The following is a 21,798-nucleotide window of genomic DNA, read 5'->3' as shown; positions in this document are numbered from 1 at the left end:
AAATTAAATGCTAATTGTGGGCTGCAGCACTCATTGCACCATTCACTAAAGTAGCACTGTAGAACATGCCTCAGAATTGCCACTGCAGAGTTTTAAATAACTGTATCTTCCTGGCAAAATAAACCTCTTTTCCAGGACAACATCTCCCATTTTGATCCTTATAAGTCACCCCTATGGTACGCTTCAACCATTCATAGGGAAAGGTGCATGGTATTTAAAATGTTTGACTTGTGGGTTTATGTTTTACATGTCCTGTCAGTGAAAAAACTCTGAAAGCAATTTCTACTGCTGTAGGGCTGTCTCTCCCATAGACTATCTCTGGGTTACCTTACTACACTTAATAAGCGATAACTTCAATTTGGAACCAGATAATGAAAGGTAATTTCCATCCAAATGAATTGTAATTTAAAATTCTCTTTAATAGTAAAGTTACATTTTAAGTTAGTATTTTGAAAATGCCAGTTTTAGAATATTGCCATCATGACTGTGAATGACTCCCCTGTTGTGGGTTGTGTATTTTTCTAGATATTGGAACAAAGAAACCTAGGTGTGATTGGAGAGGGTCTTCCTCACAGGAGGGCTTAGTTGTGCCCTCCCCTGATTGAACTTCAAAGGACCATTCCTACAGCAAACATACAAAAGATCCTGACAACAGACTAGGCTTATCCTTGCCTTTGTCACCCTAGATATTTTGAAGCCAGGGGAAGGTTGGACTTGCTTGTCTTGAATCAAGGCTCCCCAGAAGTGTCTTCAGGGGCCAGTTGACTGAACCCCTTGCTTGAACTTGACAGAGACAAAAAGCTTCCAGAGGCAATTGCCCAGATGACCAACCAACAACATCTTGATGTGCAAGAGCCCTACTGCTAGCCTCTGCTAGAATGAGTTCTGATGACCCCTTGTGATTACCTCCAAGGTGAAGCTTCAGCAGGACCTGCACATCAAATCAATAATGCCCGTCTCCGATGAACGATAACACAAAGCTCCAGCAAGGCCTTCTCTTTGTACTGGCAGCGATAGCCCACATCGACCATCAACGTGAATCTCAGGCTTCCACCTCATCAACTAATAATCCAGTTTCTTACATTAACCCATTGACATCTAACCAAAACCTTTTTGTAAAGTTAATTTCTCAGTCACTACTACTAAACTGGATTCCGGGCGCCAAACGGAAAGCGGAGTAGGCAAAATTCTGCAAACTCCAACAACAGAGATAATTTTTTCCTAGTCTGGACATGATTGCCATCCAGTTTACCCTTTGGTGCTGTGCAAAAACAGTCAGGATATGTGCTCTGAAACTCAAATAAAACATAATGGATTTTAGAAAAACACTAAACATTCTTATCATATTAATGTCGGCAAAACTTTAATAGTTCTAAAAATAAAAAAACATTCATTTGTAACACAGAATCGCAATGTGAATTTCTACCTCATAAAATTACGGCCAGTGAACTAGCAAAAGAGGTTCTGTCTGTAGTTACTTTGTTCTGGCTAAAGACAGTAGCCATAAAAAAATGAAAGTCAGTCATGAAAGAAATCATCTTATCCAGACAGGATCCTGCATATGCAAATATTCTATTCAAACTTCTTTTTCACCATAATGCTTGCTTTTTCTGAGTTTCCTCAAACCTACAATGACAGTTGAAACTCTCGCAAGAAATGCATGATGTCGGATAATTTATTGGTCATTTACAAATAATCCTATTACACAATCTGCTTTATAAAGAAGCAGAATGTTAACATTTTATAATTTTACATCTAAAATAAAGACCGCTTCAGTGTAACACTTTAAAGTGAACAAGTAAAAAGAGTTTCTGGGACCCTGTTTGCTAGAGCTGTACCTACAGATGAGTCACAGCAGTTTTTTACCATGTCCTTGTGCTAGGAAACCCTAAGAAGGGCCCAAGTGTGGCTTCTTCTTTCTCAGGAAATGGGGCTTGGTGTTTGTTGTCAATTATAGGAGGCTTCTCTTTAGTAACCTGACGGACCTTGAAGCATATCTCCATTCTGAGGGGCATATTTGCAAGAAAGTGGTGTATCGGTCCAGAAGCTCCACTTTTCTTGCATCACTCCTGCCCCACCTAATGACACCATGGTTGAGCAGTATTTACAACACAATGCACCATGGCGGTCGTTAGGACAATAGCAACACCGTTTTTGATGCTATTGTGTGCTTTGCTGCACTAGAGTAAAAAATGTTGACTCTAGTGTAGCAAAGCACAAGTAGACCCATTTAATAAAATGGGTGCATCATTTTAATGCCTGCTCTGAACAGGTGTTAAAAATGATGGAAAAAATGGCATAGTGAAATCTTGTGAATTTCACTGGGTCATTGTTTTAGGCCTCCCGGCATCTGAACTCCTCCTTTGCATACATTATGCCTGACACAGGCATAATGTAGCGCAAGGGTTTACAAAGTGGCACAATGCAAGCATTGTGCCACTTTGTAAATATGACACAGGTAAAAGGACTCATTAACGCTGCCTTAGCGTAAAAAAAAATGACTCTGGGGCGGTGCAAGGTGGTGCTAGGGACTTACAAATATGCCCCTGAGTTTCTAAGATGCAAAAACAAGCATAGGAATAGTCGATAGGCTATTTTAATGTGATACTGCTTGCAAACAGTGCTTCTGCTTGGCTGTGTTTGCAAGCATTGGCACATTATAGTCAGTTGACATTGGCCCTCTTTCATTAAAGGAAAAAATGCAGAGGTAGACATGTGTTCGATCTGGCTTTGAAGAAATGCCTGCTTCTAGCAGAAAGCAATTTGGTGACCTATCAGTCTTTCCCTCTCTCCTTCTTTCCACACTACTTGTTTCTTATCCAGCCACCCCTGCCTCTGCCCCCGTTACCAGTGCTTCTGACTGAATTTGCTCTCATATGCATATACTCAGAGGCAGTAGTTCACGACCCAGCATGCACTGTGATGATAAGGGGAATGCTGGCCATAAATAACAACCTATGAGATGTTTGTACAGCAGAGCATAAACAGCCAGGTTGTGGAGAGAAGAGTGTGCCAAGTGCTCTGACCCACTACAACTCCCAGGTTGCTAAGAGTGCAACCTCTACTCCTTCAGGTCCCTCAATAGTTGATAATAGGTCACTCCTGGGACACTGAAACATGAATACAGTTACCAAACAATGATTTAAGGACATCTTGATAGGTACTTTGTGCCAAAAAACCACCTCAGATGCCACTCCAGCTCTAAGCACCATAAATGCTGCTTTGTGGGGGCAATGCTGTTGTGCACCACCACTTGTTCCACGCCCATCAGCTCCCTGGGGGTGTTGGGGTGTAGTTATTATAATCAAAATTAACATGAAATGTGTATGAATTAATGCATAATGATGCTGCATAGAAAATGTATTAATGTGCTTTCACTAAACGTGTGTTTGAAATGTGCCCATGGGGAGTGGCCACCAACATATACAATGATAAATGAAACTGACTACTAATGAAATATTAATGTACTAATGTATGATTTGTATTAGTATTAAGAGTTATATGTTAAGGTTTTGCTAATTAATCACTAGGCCTTAGTTAGCATGAGTCGGGCCTAGCTATCTGGTCTCATATTAACTGCGTTTTCTAACGTGCAATGTAATGTTTCTTGAAGGACGTGAAGCTGTACTTTTCCAGGAGATAGAGATGGGTGTGTAACCGTAGTAAATTTTCTCCTGAGAACCGTACTTGCTCAAGGAGACATTCTTGTGGAGCGAAACAGTGTAATTTTCAACAGGTACAAGGTCATTTAGACTAGGGAAGACAATAAGACTATTGACTTGAGTAACAAATGTCACTTATTCCTCAACTGACATTCTACCCGTTGGAGACATCAAACCCAGGAACCAATGAGCTGTGTGAGAACTGTCAAAAGTGGAAAGCTCTAATGGGGTGACCGTTGGACTATTGGATAGAGATAATGATGCACCAAATATTGACCAATTGGAAATTAGAGACTTGTTCGACAATTTTGATATAATTGTAGGACACAAGGAGAAATCAGCCACTATATGCCATTCCTTTGCCATAGCCATTACGTGCCTTTACTATTGCCTAGACACTTTGCCACTCTGTCTTAAAGACTTTGCGGTTTATCTCTTTGAACCATTCTTATTCTGCCTTGTCCAATTCATACTATTCCTCCTTATGAGGGAAGTGTCCCTTATTGCCCGTCTTGCTGAACTTTGCTGTGTTTCCTGGCTGATGGCGAATCAACTGATGTCCTGAGGACGAAGACTGACTCTGTTTGCTGACTCATTATGGAGGGTAACTATATGATGATGAAATTGTAATTGTCTGTTTGCCTTTCCTTTCTAGGTACCAACTGCTTCTTTTGATAGAGACCATAGTTAGATGTTTTCAAAATTTGTTTTGCTAAATTGTTTTGCATGAAGCCCAACATGCTAATGCTGATTTGAGCTTGGTTAAGGAATTCACTAAACGGACGCAAATAGACAAATGACTGAATCCATGCTTTGTTGAATAATGCATTATTGAAACTCTGCTAAGATTAACCCATGTTGACATCGGGTTTTGTTCAAATGTTTATGATTTTTGCTTTGATTAAATCTCATTCAAGTTGCTATATTATTACCGTGTTGATGAGTTTTTCTGGCATTGAGACTAATAAACTTGCTAGTAGAGTGTAATCAATAGGGAATAAATATCATAAATCTTACAAAATATTGTGTGGTTTTTCATAACTGAGAGGTCTTGGTGTGATTTGATTCTTACTTATGTCAGTATCCAAATTGAATCGATTTGCTATAGTGAATATTGATAACATTGTTGATCTATTGATTGCTATGTTGTCTCGTCCTAAGGTGTCTTCAATCAGGGTCAAAAGATTCATTGGCCTAAAACGAGTCCCAGACTAATTAATTATTTAAGACAGGACGAGTTATCAGGGCTCTGTGGTAAGGTGTGCTGTGGCAGTGACTCCAAACAGACAACTTTTCTTTTCTGGATCCCTCTTCCAGAGGCAGACTCAATTGTAAAGATGGAACACGCTGTCACTCAGCATGATGTTTCATTCACCAAATGGAGTGATTCAAAAAGTGAAGGCTCTGAATGACACTGTCCTCAAAGCAATGGCTGAAGGAAGCGCGTCATTGGAGGCGGCGGCAGGCACAACTCACAGGGCAGGAGCCCTTTAAAAACTGATTAGCGCTCCCGCATCCATGGAAAGCGCGTCATTGGAGGTGGCGGCGGCGGCAGGCACTACTCACAGGGCAGGAGCCCTTTAAAAACTGATTAGCGCTCCCGCATCCGCGGGAAGCGCGTCATTGGAGGCGGCGGCGGCAGGCACAACTCAGAGGGCAGGAGCCCTTTAAAAACTGATTAGCGCTCCCGCATCCGCGGGAAGCGCGTCATTGGAGGTGGCGGCAGGCACAACCCACAGGGCAGGAGCCCTTTAAAAACTGATTAGCGCTCCCGCATCCGCGGGAAGCGCGTCATTGGAGGCGGCGGCAGCGGCAGGCACTATTCACAGGGCAGGAGCCCTTTAAAAACTGATTAGCGCTCCCGCATCCGCGGGAAGCGCGTCATTGGAGGCGCGGCGGCGGCTGCGGCAGGCACAACCCACAGGGCAGGAGCCCTTTAAAAACTGATTAGTGCTCCCGCATCCGCGGGAAGCGCGTCATTGGAGGCAGCGGTGGCAGGCACTACTCACAGGGCAGGAGCCCTTTAAAAACTGATTAGCGCTCCGGCGGGAAGCGCTTCATTGGAGGCGGCGGTGGCAGGCACAACTCACAGGGCAGGAGCCCTTTAAAAACTGATTAGCGCTCCCGCATCCGCGGGACGCGCGCGGGCGGCGCCCCGGCAAAGCCCGGGCCAAGGGTGGGCCCGTCTTGCACCCGTCATCGCCCGTTAGAGGCTGGGCTGGGCCACCCCTCTTTCATCTCCAGTGAAGGGTGACTATTTATACATTTACTATATACTGGGGATCATTTTGGAGCCTTTTTAGTGGGTCTAGTGGGTCTTTAATTTTTTTGTCTGTTTTGTTTGATTTATTATTGAAACATTTTTTTTAAAATGGGCAGGAAAAGAGGTCTGCTAACTGGTCCCATGGTAGGGGGTGGTGGTGGTGGCAGTAGACAGGGAAGTGGCACCTCCACATTGGACTCCTTCCTCGCAAGAGCCGTTGGGGTCGTAACGAAGGAGATTGATCTGGCAGAAAGGAGGTTATCCATGGAACTGGAGGAATAGCATCTGGCCCCAATAGATAGTGGTCCTCGTGAGGCTGTGGATGTGGAGGGGACTTATCCGGGGGGAGATCAAGGTACTGGTGTGGTTGCTGTTGAACCTGCTCAAATTGAGCTAACAGAGACTACAGAGAGTTCTGATGGCCAAAGCCCTTCCAGAAGAAGCAAAAGACTTTTATTATCTTCTCCCCCAGCCAGCCCCCTGGATAAATGTAGCCCCCGAGGAAAAAAAAGGTCTTAAAGAAATCGATTCCCAAGTCAAAAACATCCCCCTTGGAAATCCCTAAGGGTACGAGTAGTGACCCTGCACCTTGCCAGCAGCTGGGTTGTGATGTTACTATTTTATTGTCAAAATTTCGTGAAATGATCCAGGAGATTTTATCCCCTGTTGTGGCGAAACTATCAGCCATAGAAAAGGCAGTCTCTCTGATATCTGTGCAAGGTAGTCAGGGGAGGCATTGTGCAGGTGGATGTGTGGCCCCGACCAGGCGATCCCATCCTTGTGAGGAGTTGCTCCTGCTGGAGGACGCTGCAGGGCCGTTGGGGCCTCTGGGAAAATCATCTCAGCTATTGGTTAATTCTGGAAATTCTGGAGGTCAGGGTGCTCATGTTGAGATTGCATCAGCTGCACCGACTTCTATATTAAGGGCGGATAGGACTGTCAATAGGTCTAGCTGTAGTAGGCAGCCTGATCCTGAATTTGTGGTAGCGGGGGGGGCTGACTAACAGATGGTTGGGAATAAAAATCTGAATCTCCCGACGGCCAGGCCTGCATTGACCTGTTTGGATCTCCCCCCAGCTTGTGCCCCCTATGTGGTGGTATTGACGAATGTACCTGCTCTTGCCCCTGGGGTAACTGAGTCCACGGCCCAACTCACAAACAAGGCTGGATATTGGTTGAGTAAGAACTGTGATTTCTCATGTAAGGATTTAAATGATATTCTGTTTGCCAGAAGAATTGGATGGGTTGGGCCCAAAAATAAGGTGGGGGATGAAGATTGTATTATTATAAATGTTAGATACCCAGCCCTGAGTCAAAGGCTCCTTTCTACCTACCGCCCTGCTGTATCTAGACCTGGTACAATCAGTATGGTCCCTCTGGGTTATTTTTATGACCGCATGCGATTGAGTGCCGGAGTGTTTCCGGGTTCTGGTAGGTTTCCCCCCCGGGTCTGAATAGTCGCCAGGCAACCAGCAGAAGAACTGTCACTAACAGTAATTTATCCTTGGAAGGGGTAGACTGACAATGCGCCAAGACCCTGGCTGTACGAGATGAGGTGCCCCCACAGTGTAAACTTATCTCATGGAATATTGCGGGCTATGATGCTAAGTTATCTGATCAGGCGTGGATTAGGTGTGTGACTAATTTTGATGTGATCATGCTTCAGGAAACCTGGTCAGAGGGGTTGTCTGTGTGGGATGGGTACCACAGATTTGCAATTCCAGCTGTGAAGTCTCTTGGTGGCCACTCAAAAGGTGGCTTGGTTACCCTAATCCGCCTCTCTAAGATAGTGGGTGCTTTTCAAATTAACTGCAATCACCAAGGTATATTGCTGGTATGGGTAATTTTCTCTAATAATTGTAATATTTTACTGGTTAACTTTTATAACGCTGTGTGGGATATGGGATGCCAAATTGGGGCCCTGTTTTCCGTTCTTCAGGTTTTGAAACTCAGAATGGAGGAGATGGGGTTAGAATTCAGTGTTATTGTCTCTGGAGACTTTAATGCTAAGATGGGGGGGCTCAGTACTGTGGTTAATCCCTTTATTTTTGACTGCGAGGATTATTCAGTGGATGGTCTGCAGGACTCCAGAGGCAGAGTTCTAATTAAGGAACTCAGGAAGATGGGCCTTCTGAATGTGTGTGATATAGAAGCCGTTGGCACTCATCAACTCCCAACCTATGTGGGAAGAGGATCTGAATCTACTATTGACTATATTTTTATGTCTCCACCTTTGAAAGACCTGGTGACTTGGGGGGGAGGTGCTGGGTGAGAGTTTCAGTGATCATAATCCCCTTATAGTATCCTTTAAACTCCCTGGGGCCCTACGTAATTTAGGACGAGGTAGGCCGGTAGTAGTGGAGATAAAGGACCAGGGTAGGCGGCTTGGGTGGAAGCAAGTGGATTCCCTAAAAGTGGTAGAAAGGGTGGTGGGGGAAAATTTACATTTATTTATGGACACATTCTTGATAGAGGCTCCTAATCCTAAAACTGTTATGAATGCAATAACAGGAGTAAATGCAGCAGTGAGAGATTGCCTTTTCTCAGTAAGCAGCCAACCTAGCAAACGTAATTGTGGTTGGTACGATAAGACCTGCTATGTTGCAAGGACAAACCTGAGGATGGCCACTAAGAAACACCCTAGAGATTGGGTCCTCGTGAAAGAAGCTAGAATGAAATATAAGAGGGCCCTGAGGGATAGCAAGATAAAACATAAAGATAAAGCCTGGGAAGAATTAGAACGTGCCATAGCTCTGAAGGATCCTGGCCTGTTTTGGAAAGTGGTAAATAGAGGTTCCTTTGGAACAGATGCAACTGAGGGCCTTGGCTGTAACATCGCTCCGGAAGCATGGGTAATTCACTTTTGTAGTATTTTTGAGGGTTCTCCCCTAAGAAATAACCGGGAGAAAGAGTATGAGTTGGATCCTAACCTAGCAATTAGGTTCTCGCTCCAGGAGGTTATGGATGCGATACAGAGTAGTGCGAGCAATAAAGCTCCGGGCCCGGATTCGATCCCTATGGACTTGTATAAAGCGAACCCCCAGTTATGGGCACCTGTTCTCTTAAATGTCCTTAATGCAGCAGTTACTGTGGGTGCCCCTGCCTCTTGGAGACTGGCATGTATTGTCCCAGTGTTTAAAAAGGGCGACCAAAATGATCCTAAGTCCTACCGCCCTATTTCTCTACTGGACTCTTCGGTGAAGATTCTGGGACGGATTATTTTAAGGCGTATGGAGTCCTGGATGATAGGGAATTATATCTTAAGCCGGGACCAGTATGGTTTCAGGGAAGGCCTTGACACGCGAGACCAATGTCTCAACCTACTGATGTTGATCGGCAAATACACGCAGGCTAGGAAAGGTACGCTCTATCTTGCTTTTATGGATCTTAGCTGTGCCTTTGATAAGGTGAACCGGTCTATATTATGGGAGAGATTAAATCAGTTAGGGCTGGATCCTAATATTGTAGAGTTGCTCCGATATCTACATTCTGGGACGGTTGCAAATGTAAGGGTGGGGTCGAATGGGGAATGCTCAGAGGCCTTTAAGTTCTCAAGGGGTGTGCGCCAGGGGTGTGTTCTGGCTCCTACTTTTTTCCTTCTATATACAAATGGATTGTCTGATTTTCTGATGAAACATTGTAGGGATGTTCCAAAGGTGAATGGTAATGATATCCCCGTGCTAACGTACGCGGATGACGCAGTCCTCATGGCCCGTACTATGAATGGTCTCCGGGAATTAGTTAGAGCTTATGCCTCCTTTATGTCAGCTTTGGGTTTAGAGGTCAATTTTAAGAAATCTCATTTTATGGTGTGCGGAAAACCCCTGAGTAGGGTGGGGGAGCTAAGGGTGGAGGATCAAATTATTAGCAGGGTCCATGAGTTTCCATACCTAGGGATTATTTTTGGTGAGAAAGGATCTTGGAAACCTTGTATTGCCAGAAGGGGTGCGCTTTTTAATGCAGTAGTTGGCGCAACTTTTGACTTTGCTGTTAGAGTAGGTAGTAAACCCATCAAGCCTTTGCTTGAAATTTATAGGTGGAAATGCCTCCCCGTCCTGCTGTATGGTGCTGCACTTTGGGGGTACGGGGACTCCCGAGCCCTTACGGTGGAAGAAAATCGGTTCTGTAGAAGGCTATTGGGAGTTGGACAAAATATCCCTGGTTTTAGCCTTCATCTGGAGTTGGAGCTTGAGTTTGTCCAGGACACTATTCAGTTGGCTCCCCTTCTGCTATGGATCTCAATTTGGACTAACGAACATGCCACTCTGAATAGGGATATCTTAAAGGATTGTCTGGCTTGTGACAATGTAAAGAATATTCCCTGGTTGATGCACATAAGGAAGATGGCTCATGATTTGGGGCGGCCTGATTTGGTTGATCATCCTGAAGGCCTGACCAGGTGTGATAAGAAATGGGACAAGGAGAATTTTGTAAGAATCCAGAAGAATAGGAGGGAGGGGGAGGCCTTAGGGAAAAAATCAATCAGGGATTTCATTATGTTAAAGATGTGGGTAGGCCCCGAGCGCTATCTCTTAGAGATAAAGGATGTGAAGGAAAGGTGTCTCATAACCTGTTTCCGTTTGGGGATCATCAGAAGTAACCTATGTTTCCCGTTAGGTCAGTATTAAACCCTGCCCCTGTGATGGGGTGTCCCAACAGACCTTGCCCCATTTTACTTTGTTTCGTGTTTTTTATGCACCATTCAGAACTCGTTTTTTATTACCTCTCCTAAGGCCTAAGGGTTTTGTGCAATATCGTCCTGCTTTTATGTGGCTGCAGATGGCCTCAGATGTATTGGTGTGGAAGGGGCTGGGGTCATTCCTGAAGGGAGCTATTACTTGGCGTAACAATGTAGAGTTTTTATAATGAATCTTTTTATTTTATTGTTTCTATGCATGTGGTTATATATGTTTTTATTTCTGATGGGTGTTCTTATTATTTATGGTTTTATTGCTAATTTTAAAAAATGTATTGGAGATTATTTATTGTAATGGATGAATTTTTTTCATGCCGAATAAAAGTATAAAGGCTGAAGGGAGCTGACCTAAAGCCCCTGTCAACATATTATTTGCAAGATCATTTAGGGTTTGGCAGAGCAGTATAATCCCCTTAAACTTGTGGCAAACCTGTGAACTCTATTGATCATAAAGAGTTGGAGGTATCACCTAGTTTTTGACAACAGTGACTCATTTGAATGACTCAGCTAGCGGAATCTTTAGCTTTCAGCCCATACCCCTCATGACTGCCAGTTAATTATTGTCTGAAAGTCTGCCCTGCCAAATGCACCGCGGGACATGCAATGCAAAGCGTGTAGGGCAGGGAAAAGTTGAAATGCCCCTTATAAACAGGAAGCTGTTTTGTTTCTCAGAAACGAAACCCTTTTGCTCTTTCAGGAGGAGCACGTTCATCAAGGTGCTCTATCAAATACACGAAAGAAATCTTAGTTTTGCAGCCTGCCTTACAAAATATAAATGATACCCAAGGCTCGGGTTCTGATCCATAGGGCCACAGGCACATGCAATTTCATCTCACCAGCTATAATGACTTAACTTGCTAGTGGAAATACACGTTTCTAATTTATGAAATGTGACCGTGGACTTGTAATTACTTGACTTGCACTTGATGTACTCTAGGCCCAGGCATTATTTTGCAGAAATTCAGTTTAACGGGTCTTTCTCATTTTTACATAGTTTTTGGTTTACATCTGCTCATGCTCGTCTCTCATTTTGCCTACGGTAGAGTGGTTTTGGGCAGAACGTTTTTCATAAGAGCTGTGAACTGTCATGTACTTACTGCGTTGGCAGTGATTAATGCGTGACTTCAGAAACTGCATGGAAAATTGAGCAGCTATCTCGGATAACTACAGTACACCAAGCCACAACTTTCATGCAGGTGACTGCTCCCAGAAAATTCCATGCAATATGAATACATTTTGCAAAACAATATATGTATGTCTTGCCGGAATAATGCTATATCGCCCACCCCTCATTTACTTGTGCATGATTCATCCCAGACTAGTTTGACAGTACAAGGGTAAATCTTTTCCCAATGATGGAGAGTGAATACTTCATGAGCAGCGTGGGAGGGTTGTCCCCGAAATCTTTGACATACCGAGTAACCCAAGAGTTTGGAGGTATTCAAAAACAGATCCCTGGTAAATTTCCACGTTGGGAAGAGTACTCCTGCGAATGGAAGGATTACATATATTTGCAGGGCATGAATGTGAAAAGAGAACCCTAAAAACTGATTATGGTGTGGGCAAAAGGATTTTTACTGAAGAAAAATATTTTCTCAGGGGAGAAAAAAGCTGAAAAGTAAACTGCACTAACATGAAGGTATGTGCATACTATGTAAATCTACACATGCGCAACTACTCTTGCATGTGAATGAATCGAAATATATAAAAGTTTAAGAGAACAGCTTCTGGAAATATGTGACTGTTATTAGTTTCCATAGAGTACTCCCAGAAAACCACATGATTACCAGTAAAAACAAAATTCATAAATATTACCCTGTAGGGTTATGCCCTCATGTGGATGCCGATTTACAAATATTTTAAATTAAGATTACCAATAGCACGTATGGAAATCTGCAAATTTCTTCTCATTAGTGCAACTGCGGTTCTACTTTTTGCACTATTGGAAAATGTTTTCCTTCCTTTTGAAACAGTTTTCTTCGTGCACCCAGCAATTCTGGGGATGTTCCATTGTCCAGTCCCATTTCCACCTGAAGACAGGTGTATTCTCGCCTATCACAGGAATCTTTTTTGACTGTTTTGAAGGGTGGGCCGTGGATGATATTTCCGAAGAATCACAAACTTACAAATTGGTATTCACAAACTTTGCACGACAAGATCTGCAGCACCCTGGGGTAATATTACACATGAGTAAACCCTTCCAAATTTAATTTGCACTCCCAGGTCAAGTCATTTGAGCAATGTTTGTTGAACTGAAGTTATACAAGCAAACAGGTTTATGGATCGGTTCCCGTAAATTCGAAAACAATGTGTAAAGCTTCACTCAAGCAAGGAAGTAAACTTTTGGGTAGAAATGTATGTTTTTTTCCGAACTGGGCCTTGTAATGTATAACCGCTGTCGATGAAATAAAGTGCCAAATGCTGTGTTCAGATTGTACACTACATAGATAAAGCATATAGATGTTGTAAAACTGTGTAGTATAAAACCATAAAATTACCTATAAGAAGGAACACACCACCAGAACGTTTAGTGTAATATATTAAACTTAAAAACTAGCCCGAAAAACTCAATAGTTTGACCAACACAGTTGGAAAAATGTACGTTTTCTCCCTTTTCACATCATTTTCGGGGATGTCACCATACACACATATACCTTTAACGTGGCAGTCTACTTGGAGAACCTCAGAGTGGCACACCTCCCACGAATAGTGGCTAAGCTATAGTTTATTTCTATACAGAAAAAAATAAATGATAGGGCACGTTGATAATAACCTTTCAATTCTGCCCACAAAAACAGATGTCGGCTTTGAAATATTACTGAAAAAAAGTGTTTCTAAGACGGTTGAGGTATTTATTAGAGTGCATCGTTTCCCACCTTGCATCAGAGCTAAAGACACCGGAGAATACGGCACGTGGCATGCTGTTTCAGTCAGTAGTCAGGACCCTAAGCTGATTTTCAATGTGAACAGCGACCTCAAAATTTCACAGGGTCATTGACCTAAAGGCAGTCCAAAAACCTGTTGCTGTGTGCCAGATCGCCAAACTGCTAGGCGACAAACTTCCATGGACGTCATTTAAGGGTCGCCAGAGATCGCAGGCCCTGCCTTTGAGACCCCTGTCTTCAGAGGTGGCAAAATCAGTGCCAGCAATAAATAGGCAGCTTGTCCTTATGGATATCAGTTGGACTCCGCTTTTCTTGTATTCTGTCTGTTTGAATTACAGAAATAGTGAATAATTCTACATTTTTCTTTATTAGTGTAATACAGAATGGAGTATATTTGGCTGGAATAGGACCGTTCCTGGGAGCAGAGGTAAGTCAAAAAAATATTTTAAATGTATGCTGTCTGCAGGCTTGCGAGTGTTTATGTGAGAGAGCGTGACTCAACGTGTGGATGTGTGGGTGTAAGTAAGCATGCCTGTGTGAGTGAAAGTAAAGGTAAAATGGCGCGTGGTCACTTCCCCTTACCCTGGCTTTTAGGTGATTTGACGTTCATGCAAACTTCCCAACAAATCTTGAGATTTCCGTCGGCATGGCAGGGTGTTTTTACCAGAGAGGGGTCTTTTTCAAAGAAAAACAAAAATGTATTGCCCATGATATGCCGGGAGTATTTTTTCCCAGTATTTGAGGATGTTTTTTTTCTTTTTATGAACCACCGTGACACTCGAAGGTCAGTCAACCGGCCAAAGATTTCCAATGTGCGAGCCATCTGAGCCTCCACCACCAAAAATTCTCTAACTACCCACCTCTGAAGTAAGCGGGAGAACCACTGTAATAGCGAATGAAGCATTTGCCCTCTTTGGCAGATGTCCCACAACTGGCTGTCCCTAAAAGGGGTTTATAGTCATTTACTAGTTTTTGTATTGTAACAAGCACAGCTTCATTGATCATAAAGTGGTTGCTTTCTGAACTCACCACAACACACGTACTCATACTTCATTTACGATTACATAATTATTTCTATTCCCTAAAAGAACCAAAAGATACATTGAAGTTATACATCAGCCTTCAATCATTTAAACATTATTTTAAAACAAATAAACCACTTACATTCATCCTTTATAGTTTACTGAGCTAAATATCACTTGTGCGTCCACCACGCACTGCTTATGACCTCATATTTTACATCACTCATGTTAAATGGCATTACTGATAACATCACTGATAAAATCAATCATATACAGCATAGAGTTACTAAATGTATGTGAGGGTTTATAGCATGGAATTAACGCAAGGCCTGGACGCAAGCATGACTGTGCATGTTGAAACTTATGTGCTGCACCATTTACAGATCACTAAAGTTTAGGGTGCAAGTATTACTCCCTGTTCTTTAAACAAGATTTAGTGCCTCATTACAACCTCAGCGGTCTTCTGTGAAGACTGCCGAGGCTGCGGGTGCCAGAATACCACCGGTGCTGGCGGTATTACTGGCTCCCTATTTCGACTTTTCCGCTGGGCCAGCGGACGGTAACAGTGTTATCGTCCACTGGCCCAGCGGAAAAGTCACATCAACATTGCTGCCGGCTCGTGATAGAACCGGCGGCAATGCTTATGTGCAGCGGGTGCAGTAGCACCCGTCGTGAATTTGGCAGTGAAATGCACGATGGGGCTATGCCTGGGGGCTCCTGCACTGCCCATGACAAGTGCATGGCCAGTGCAGGGGCCCCCAGGGGCACCCCGAGTTCCCCTTACCGCTATGGCAGTATTACCTTTGCTGAAGCGCTATGGTCGTGATGAGGCTGGCAGTACCGCCAGCCTGTTGGCAGTACTACCACCACTAGTCACCGACCGCCAGGATTATAATGAGGGCCTTATTGTTTTGATATGCTTAAAAGGCTTTACAGTGCAATAAATTCTCTTTTACATGACATAGTTTTGGCCCCTGACATATATTACAGGTAAGAAAGAGCTGTAAAGAGGGTATATCAACAGTATATACAAGTACATCACATTCGTATCTCCTAAAATTGTGAATTCTAGGCCATTACACCATGTTATGCAGTGCTTTCACAATACTAATCCTGCTAGTGCAACATAATCAAACTTTCACCAGTCGAGGAGGAAAACTCAAGCTTATACAAGTATCACTTAAAAAATCGGATCACTATAAGCAATGTATCCCGTAAAGTAAACCTAATTATGTTGTCTCTCCATGGGGGAAAGGCACAGTCTCCAAGTAGCAAATTGACTCGCATTCATACATTTTGATAGACATAAAGCTGTGTTCTCCTCACATTCTGAGGTATTATCAGCTGCCCATTACTGCCATCACCAGGCATGATTCCATGACAGTAACCACGTCTACAGGTTAGGGTGTTGTCGCTGAACATTTCTGTCTTCTCTTTAAAGCCTTGCACTCTATCTATATCTTTCCTCCACCTCTGTAATTCAGGGACCCGGGATACTTCGAATGAATGGCAATTTGGTGTCTGGCCAAATTTAAAGGGCAGTAGTAGCGCCACAACTATGAATTTACTGGTTACCGAGTTGGCCTTACTTCTTGGAACTTGTCTCAGTAGGCACTCCGTTGGGGAGAAGCTGGCCTGTCGATCAGTAATCCTGTTAATAATTTAAAGAGTTCTGTCCCAAAATGTTCTAGTTGGAGGGCAAGTTTAAACCATATAGTAGAAATCAGCCCCATCTTCATAACACCAATGACACTCTGCTCCAACCCCCGAAAATGTGATTAATGCTTTTGGGAGGGTTGTAGTAATAATGTATCAACTTAGATCTGGTACCTCCTAGATACCAAATGGGACTTCTTAGGATTCTAGTCCAGTCACTATCTGTGATTTTCATATCCATATCATCATTCCATTTATTAAACAAGGCCATCAGACGGCACCCCAGACTAATGTCAGAGTGCTAGTGTGCCTGCACCACAACCCTGTTGGCTATACAATGTCTCCTTAATATGATTTTGAAGACCACTCATGTCACTATAAATGAGGATGCTGAGCCTGTATTTCTCCTTAAAGAATTTACTGATCGAGTCCCCCAAGGTGGCTTTAAATGCAGTATCTACTAATAAATCTATGTTAAGGTCCCATGTGGGTGTCGACTTTTTGGACTTACTCCACCGTAATGTCATTTTAGAAACGACTATGGGAGGAGTATGCCCTAGCCAAGTATTCGGGATGTGTGCACTTTGCATACATTTTAAGGCAACAAAGAAATTAGTCCAGCTGGGAGAATTTGGTGTGTATCCCCTCCCCCACAGGTTTATGTACTCTCCAACTATCTACTATCTCCAAATGCACCTTCCAATCACTAAAGACCTTTCCCACCTTACATGTGATAGTTGCAGGGAGAGTGCGACCTGTCCAAATCCCAATTCTCAATGCAATTGAAGTGCCCCCAGTCACCTAAGGGAAACTAACAACTGCAGTCAAATGAGTGGACATGTCCTCCAAGAACCTAGGCCAGTCTGTATTTGAAGACTAAACATTAATCAATAGTTGAACTTTACCATCTCTGCAGGGGCACCTTTGACATTTTGCCTTCACCTCTCCTATTTTGTCAGAATTGTTTTGTTGGCTTTAGGACGCTGCACCTTTTACTACTGCTAACCAGTGCTAAAGTGATTGTAGTCATTCCCTAAAACATGTGAAAATTGTGAAAATTGGCTTACACCTGATTGGCATATTTAATTTACTTATTAGTCCCTAGTAAATTAGTATACCATATACCCACTGCATGTAAATTGAATGTGACTGGTGGGCCTGCAGCACTTGTAGTACCCTCCACTTTAGAAGCCCATTAAAACGTCCCAGGTCTGCCATTGAAGCCTGTATGCAGTTGTAAACTGCCAATTCTACTTAGCAGTTTGCCAAGCATTAAACTCCCATGTTAATGCATATGTCCCACCCTAAGGTAGACCCTATGTAGCCAATAGGACAAAGTGCTTTGTTATTAAAAGCTTGGACTGGTACATCTACGTTTGACAAGTCCTGGTATTGAAAAACACTCCTAAATTGGTTTTTCACCACTGTGAGGCCCATCTCTCCCATACCACACAGAGGTAACTTTATTGCATCTAATAAATGTTAACTTTTAATTGGGAGCAACTGGGGCATTCATGTGTGGTGTGTAAGATATTGTAATTTAAAATCCACTTTGATGGCAAAGATGGATTTTAAGTCATGATTTTGGAAATGGCACTTTTAGAAAGTGCAAAAAGAACAGATGATGGACGGAATGTAACACAAATCAAACATTCAACCCCAGTAGCAGATATGGGTTTAATCCATCTTTTTATTTTGCTCACCATGTCAATCCAGTTTGATCCAGCCATATGCAAATCAGCCTTGACCCTGCTCCCCATGGGAGCACTCTAGCCCGAACTGCTAAGCCAGGTCATCCCTGCACCAGACACAAGCATCCTGGGATCAATTTCAGGGTATCACCTCTCATCAGCCAGGCTAGCTTGACTCCGGTGGCATAGCGAGCATGGGACCAACGTCAGGGCATACCTTTTCTACTTAAGACAACAAATGTAAAAAGAGCATATAATGCACGGAATGCAGAAGAAATCAAACAGTGACCCCCAGTCACAGATTTTGGTTTAATTCTTAATGTTTCTGCTCATCATGTCAATACAGTTTGGACCCAGCCATATGCAAATCAGTCTTGACCTTGCTCCCCATGGGTCAGTCCAGCCCGAACTGCCAGGCCAGGTCCTCCCTGGACCAGAAACAAGCATCTTGAGACTGGTTTTGGGGTATCACTCCTCATCAGCCAGGTTAGATTGAATGCGGTGGTATAGCGAGCACAGGACCCACATCTGGCCATAGTCTTCCCACTTAGGGCAACAAATGTAAAAAGAGCAGATGATGAATGGAATGTAGAGCAAATCAAACCTTCACCCCCAGTCACAGATCTGGGTTTCATCCATTGTTTTATTTGCTCACCATGCCAATGCAGTTTGGACCCAGCAATATGCAAATCAGTCTTGACCCTGCTCCCCATTTGAACAGTCCAGCCCGAACTGCCAGGCCAGGTCCTCCCTGGACCAAGAACAAACATACTGGGACCGGTTATGGCATATCAACCCTCATCAGCCAGACTAGCTTCAATCTGGTGGCATTGCGACCAGGGGACCCAAGTCTGGGCATACCTAACCATTTAGGGTGACAAATGCAAAAAGAACAGATGATGTTCAGAATGCAGAAGAAATCAAACATTCACCCCCAGTCAAAGATCTGTGTTTAATCCATCGTTTTTATTGCTTGCCATGCCAATCTAGTTCAAACCCAGCCTTATACAAATCAGTCTTGATCCTGCTCCCCTTGGGAATAGTCTAGCTAAAAAAAAAATTATAGATTAAACAGAGATCTATGACTGAGGCTGAATGTTTGATTTTTTGATTTGTTGTGCATTCCATCCATCATCTGTTTTTTGTACTTTTAGAGAGTTGGCATTTTCCTGTCCTAGCTATTTTGTGCCTGGAGCCTGTTCTTAGGTCAAATGGTTGGATGTAGTTGACAGCTGGACTTTGTTTATTTCTCCCAGACAGCCACCCAATATGGACATTAGGTGTGTCTAGATGGACCATCACTGCCACGGTCAATCAATCAATCAATCAAGAAATTTGTATAGCGCGCTACTCACCCGGAGGGTCTCAAGGCGCTGGGGGAGGGGGGACCGCTACTGCTCGAACAGCCAGGTCTTGAGTTGCTTCCTGAAGGAGAGGTGGTCTTGGGTCAGGCGGAGGTGGATGGGGAGGGAGTTCCAAGTCTTGGCTGCCAGGTAGGAAAAGGATCTTCCTCCCATGGTGGCTTTTCTAATGCGTGGCACGGCAGCGAGGGCGTGGCTGGTCGATCGTAGCTGGCGGGTGGGAGTGTAGAAGGTCAGGCGGTTGTTGAGGTACCTGGGGCCCAGGTCGTGGAGGGCCTTGTGTGCGTGGGTGAGGAGACGGAACGTGATTCTCTTGCTGACGGGGAGCCAGTGCAAGTCTCTCAGGTGTCCGGAGATGTGGCTGTGACGGGGGATGTCAAGGATGAGGCGTGCGGAGGCGTTCTGGATGCGTTGGAGTCTTTTCTGTAGTTTGGCCGTGGTTCCGGTGTAGAGGGTGTTACCGTAGTCCAGTCGGCTGGTGACGAGTGCCTGGGTGACCGTCTTCCTGGTTTCGGTGGGGATCCATCGGAAGATCTTTCGGAGCATGCGTAGGATGTTGAAGCATGATGATGAGACGGCGTTGACTTGTCTGGTCATCGAGAGGGAGGAGTCCAGGATGAAGCCCAGGTTGCGTGCGTGGTACGTTGGTTTGGGTGCGCTGCCCAGGGCAGGGGGCCACCAGGAGTCGTCCCAGGCAGAGGGTGATGATCCAAGGATGAGGACTTCCGTCTTGTCTGAGTTCAGTTTCAGGCGGCTGTTCATCATCCACTCGGCTACGTCTTTCATCCCTTCGTGCAGGTTGGTTCTGGCGGTGGCTGGGTCGTTGGTGAGGGAGAGGATCAGCTGGGTGTCGTCGGCGTAGGAGATGATGTTGAGGTTGTGTTGGCGTGCGATGGCTGCGAGGGGGCTCATGTAGACGTTGAAGAGGGTGGGGCTGAGTGATGATCCTTGTGGTACGCCGCAGCTGACTTCGGTGGCCTCGGATCTGAACGGGGGGAGGCGGACTCTCTGGGTTCTTCCGGCGAGGAACGAGATGATCCACTCTAGTGCCTTCTCTTGGATTCCGATGTTGCTGAGGCGCTGCACTAGGGTGCGGTGGCAGACAGTGTCGAACGCTGCGGAGAGGTCCAGGAGGATGAGCGCCGCTGTCTCCCCGTTGTCGAGCAGGGCTCGGATGTCGTCGGTGGCTGCGATGAGGGCGGTCTCGGTGCTGTGGTTAACTCGGAAGCCGGACTGCGAGTGGTCGAGGGATCCATTAGTCTCGAGGAAGGCGGCTAGCTGTCTGTTGACGGTCTTCTCGATGACTTTGGCAGGAAACGGGAGGAGCGAGATGGGGTGGTAGTTCTTGAGGTCGGTGGGGTCTGCTGATGGTTTCTTCAGGAGGGCGCTGAGTTCGGCATGTTTCCAGCTCTCCGGGAAGGTGGCGGTGTTGAAGGAGCAGTTGATGATGTCCCAGAGATGGGGTGCAATGACTGAGTCGGCTTTGTTGAAGACGTGGTGGGGGCATGGGTCGGTTGGAGAACCGGAATGGATTGTGTTCATCATCTGGATGGTGTCTTCGGTGCTGACCGGGGTCCAGGCGCGGAGGGTGGTGTTGGGGGGCGTCGGTTTGGTGGTTGGGTGCGTGGTCTGTGCGCCGAAGCTGTTGTGTATGTCGGCGATCTTGCGGTGAGAGAAGGAGGCGAGTGAGTCGCAGAGGTCTTGTGAGGGAGTGATGTCGTTGTTTCCGGCGCTGGGGTTGGAGAGCTCTTTGACGATGCTGAAGAGTTCCTTGCTGTTGTGTGCGTTGTTGTCTAGTCGTTCTTTGAATGCTGTCTTCTTGGTGGTGTGGATCAGCTGGTGGTGTTTGCGGGAGGCGTGCTTGAGGGCGGTCATGTTGTCTGTGGTCGGATTTTTTCGCCAGGCTTTCTCGAGGGTGCGGCAGTTCTTCTTGGAGTTCTTGAGGTCGTTGTTGAACCAGGAGGCTTTCTTGCTGTTGGGCCTGGTGGGATGGGTTTTCAGAGGTGCAAGGTTGTCAGCGCAGTTGGTGATCCACTGTGTGAGGTTGTTGGCTGCTTGGTTGGGGTCCGCTGAGCTGGCGGGAGGGTTCTGGCTCAGTGATGTGGAGAGCTGGTCGGTGGTGATCTTGTTCCAGCTCCTGCGGGGAGCCTGTTGTGGGTGGTGGTGAGTCGTGGTTCTTCTGAAGCTGAAGTGGACGCAACTGTGGTCTGTCCAGTGGAGTCCGGTGGAGTGGCTGAAGGAGATGTACTTGCTGGAGGAGAAGACCGGGTCAAGCGTGTGTCCGGCGTAGTGGGTGGGGGTGTTCACCAGTTGCTTGAGTCCGAGGTTGGCGAGGTTGTCCAGCAGGGTGGTGGTGTTGTTGTCGTTGTTGTTCTCCAGGTGGAAGTTGAGGTCCCCTAGGAGGATGTAGTCAGCGGAGGGGAGGGCGTGTGGGCTGATGAAGTCTGCGATGTCTTCGCTGAATTGTGTGCGGGGTCCTGGGGGTCTGTAGATGAGGGTGCCTCTGAGTGTGGTCTTGGGGTCGGTGTGTATCTGGAAGTGGAGATGTTCGGCGGCTGTAAG

Source organism: Pleurodeles waltl, chromosome 2_2 (genome assembly GCF_031143425.1).
Source record: "Pleurodeles waltl isolate 20211129_DDA chromosome 2_2, aPleWal1.hap1.20221129, whole genome shotgun sequence".
NCBI lineage: Eukaryota > Metazoa > Chordata > Amphibia > Caudata > Salamandridae > Pleurodeles > Pleurodeles waltl.
This window is presented reverse-complemented; position numbering follows the sequence as displayed.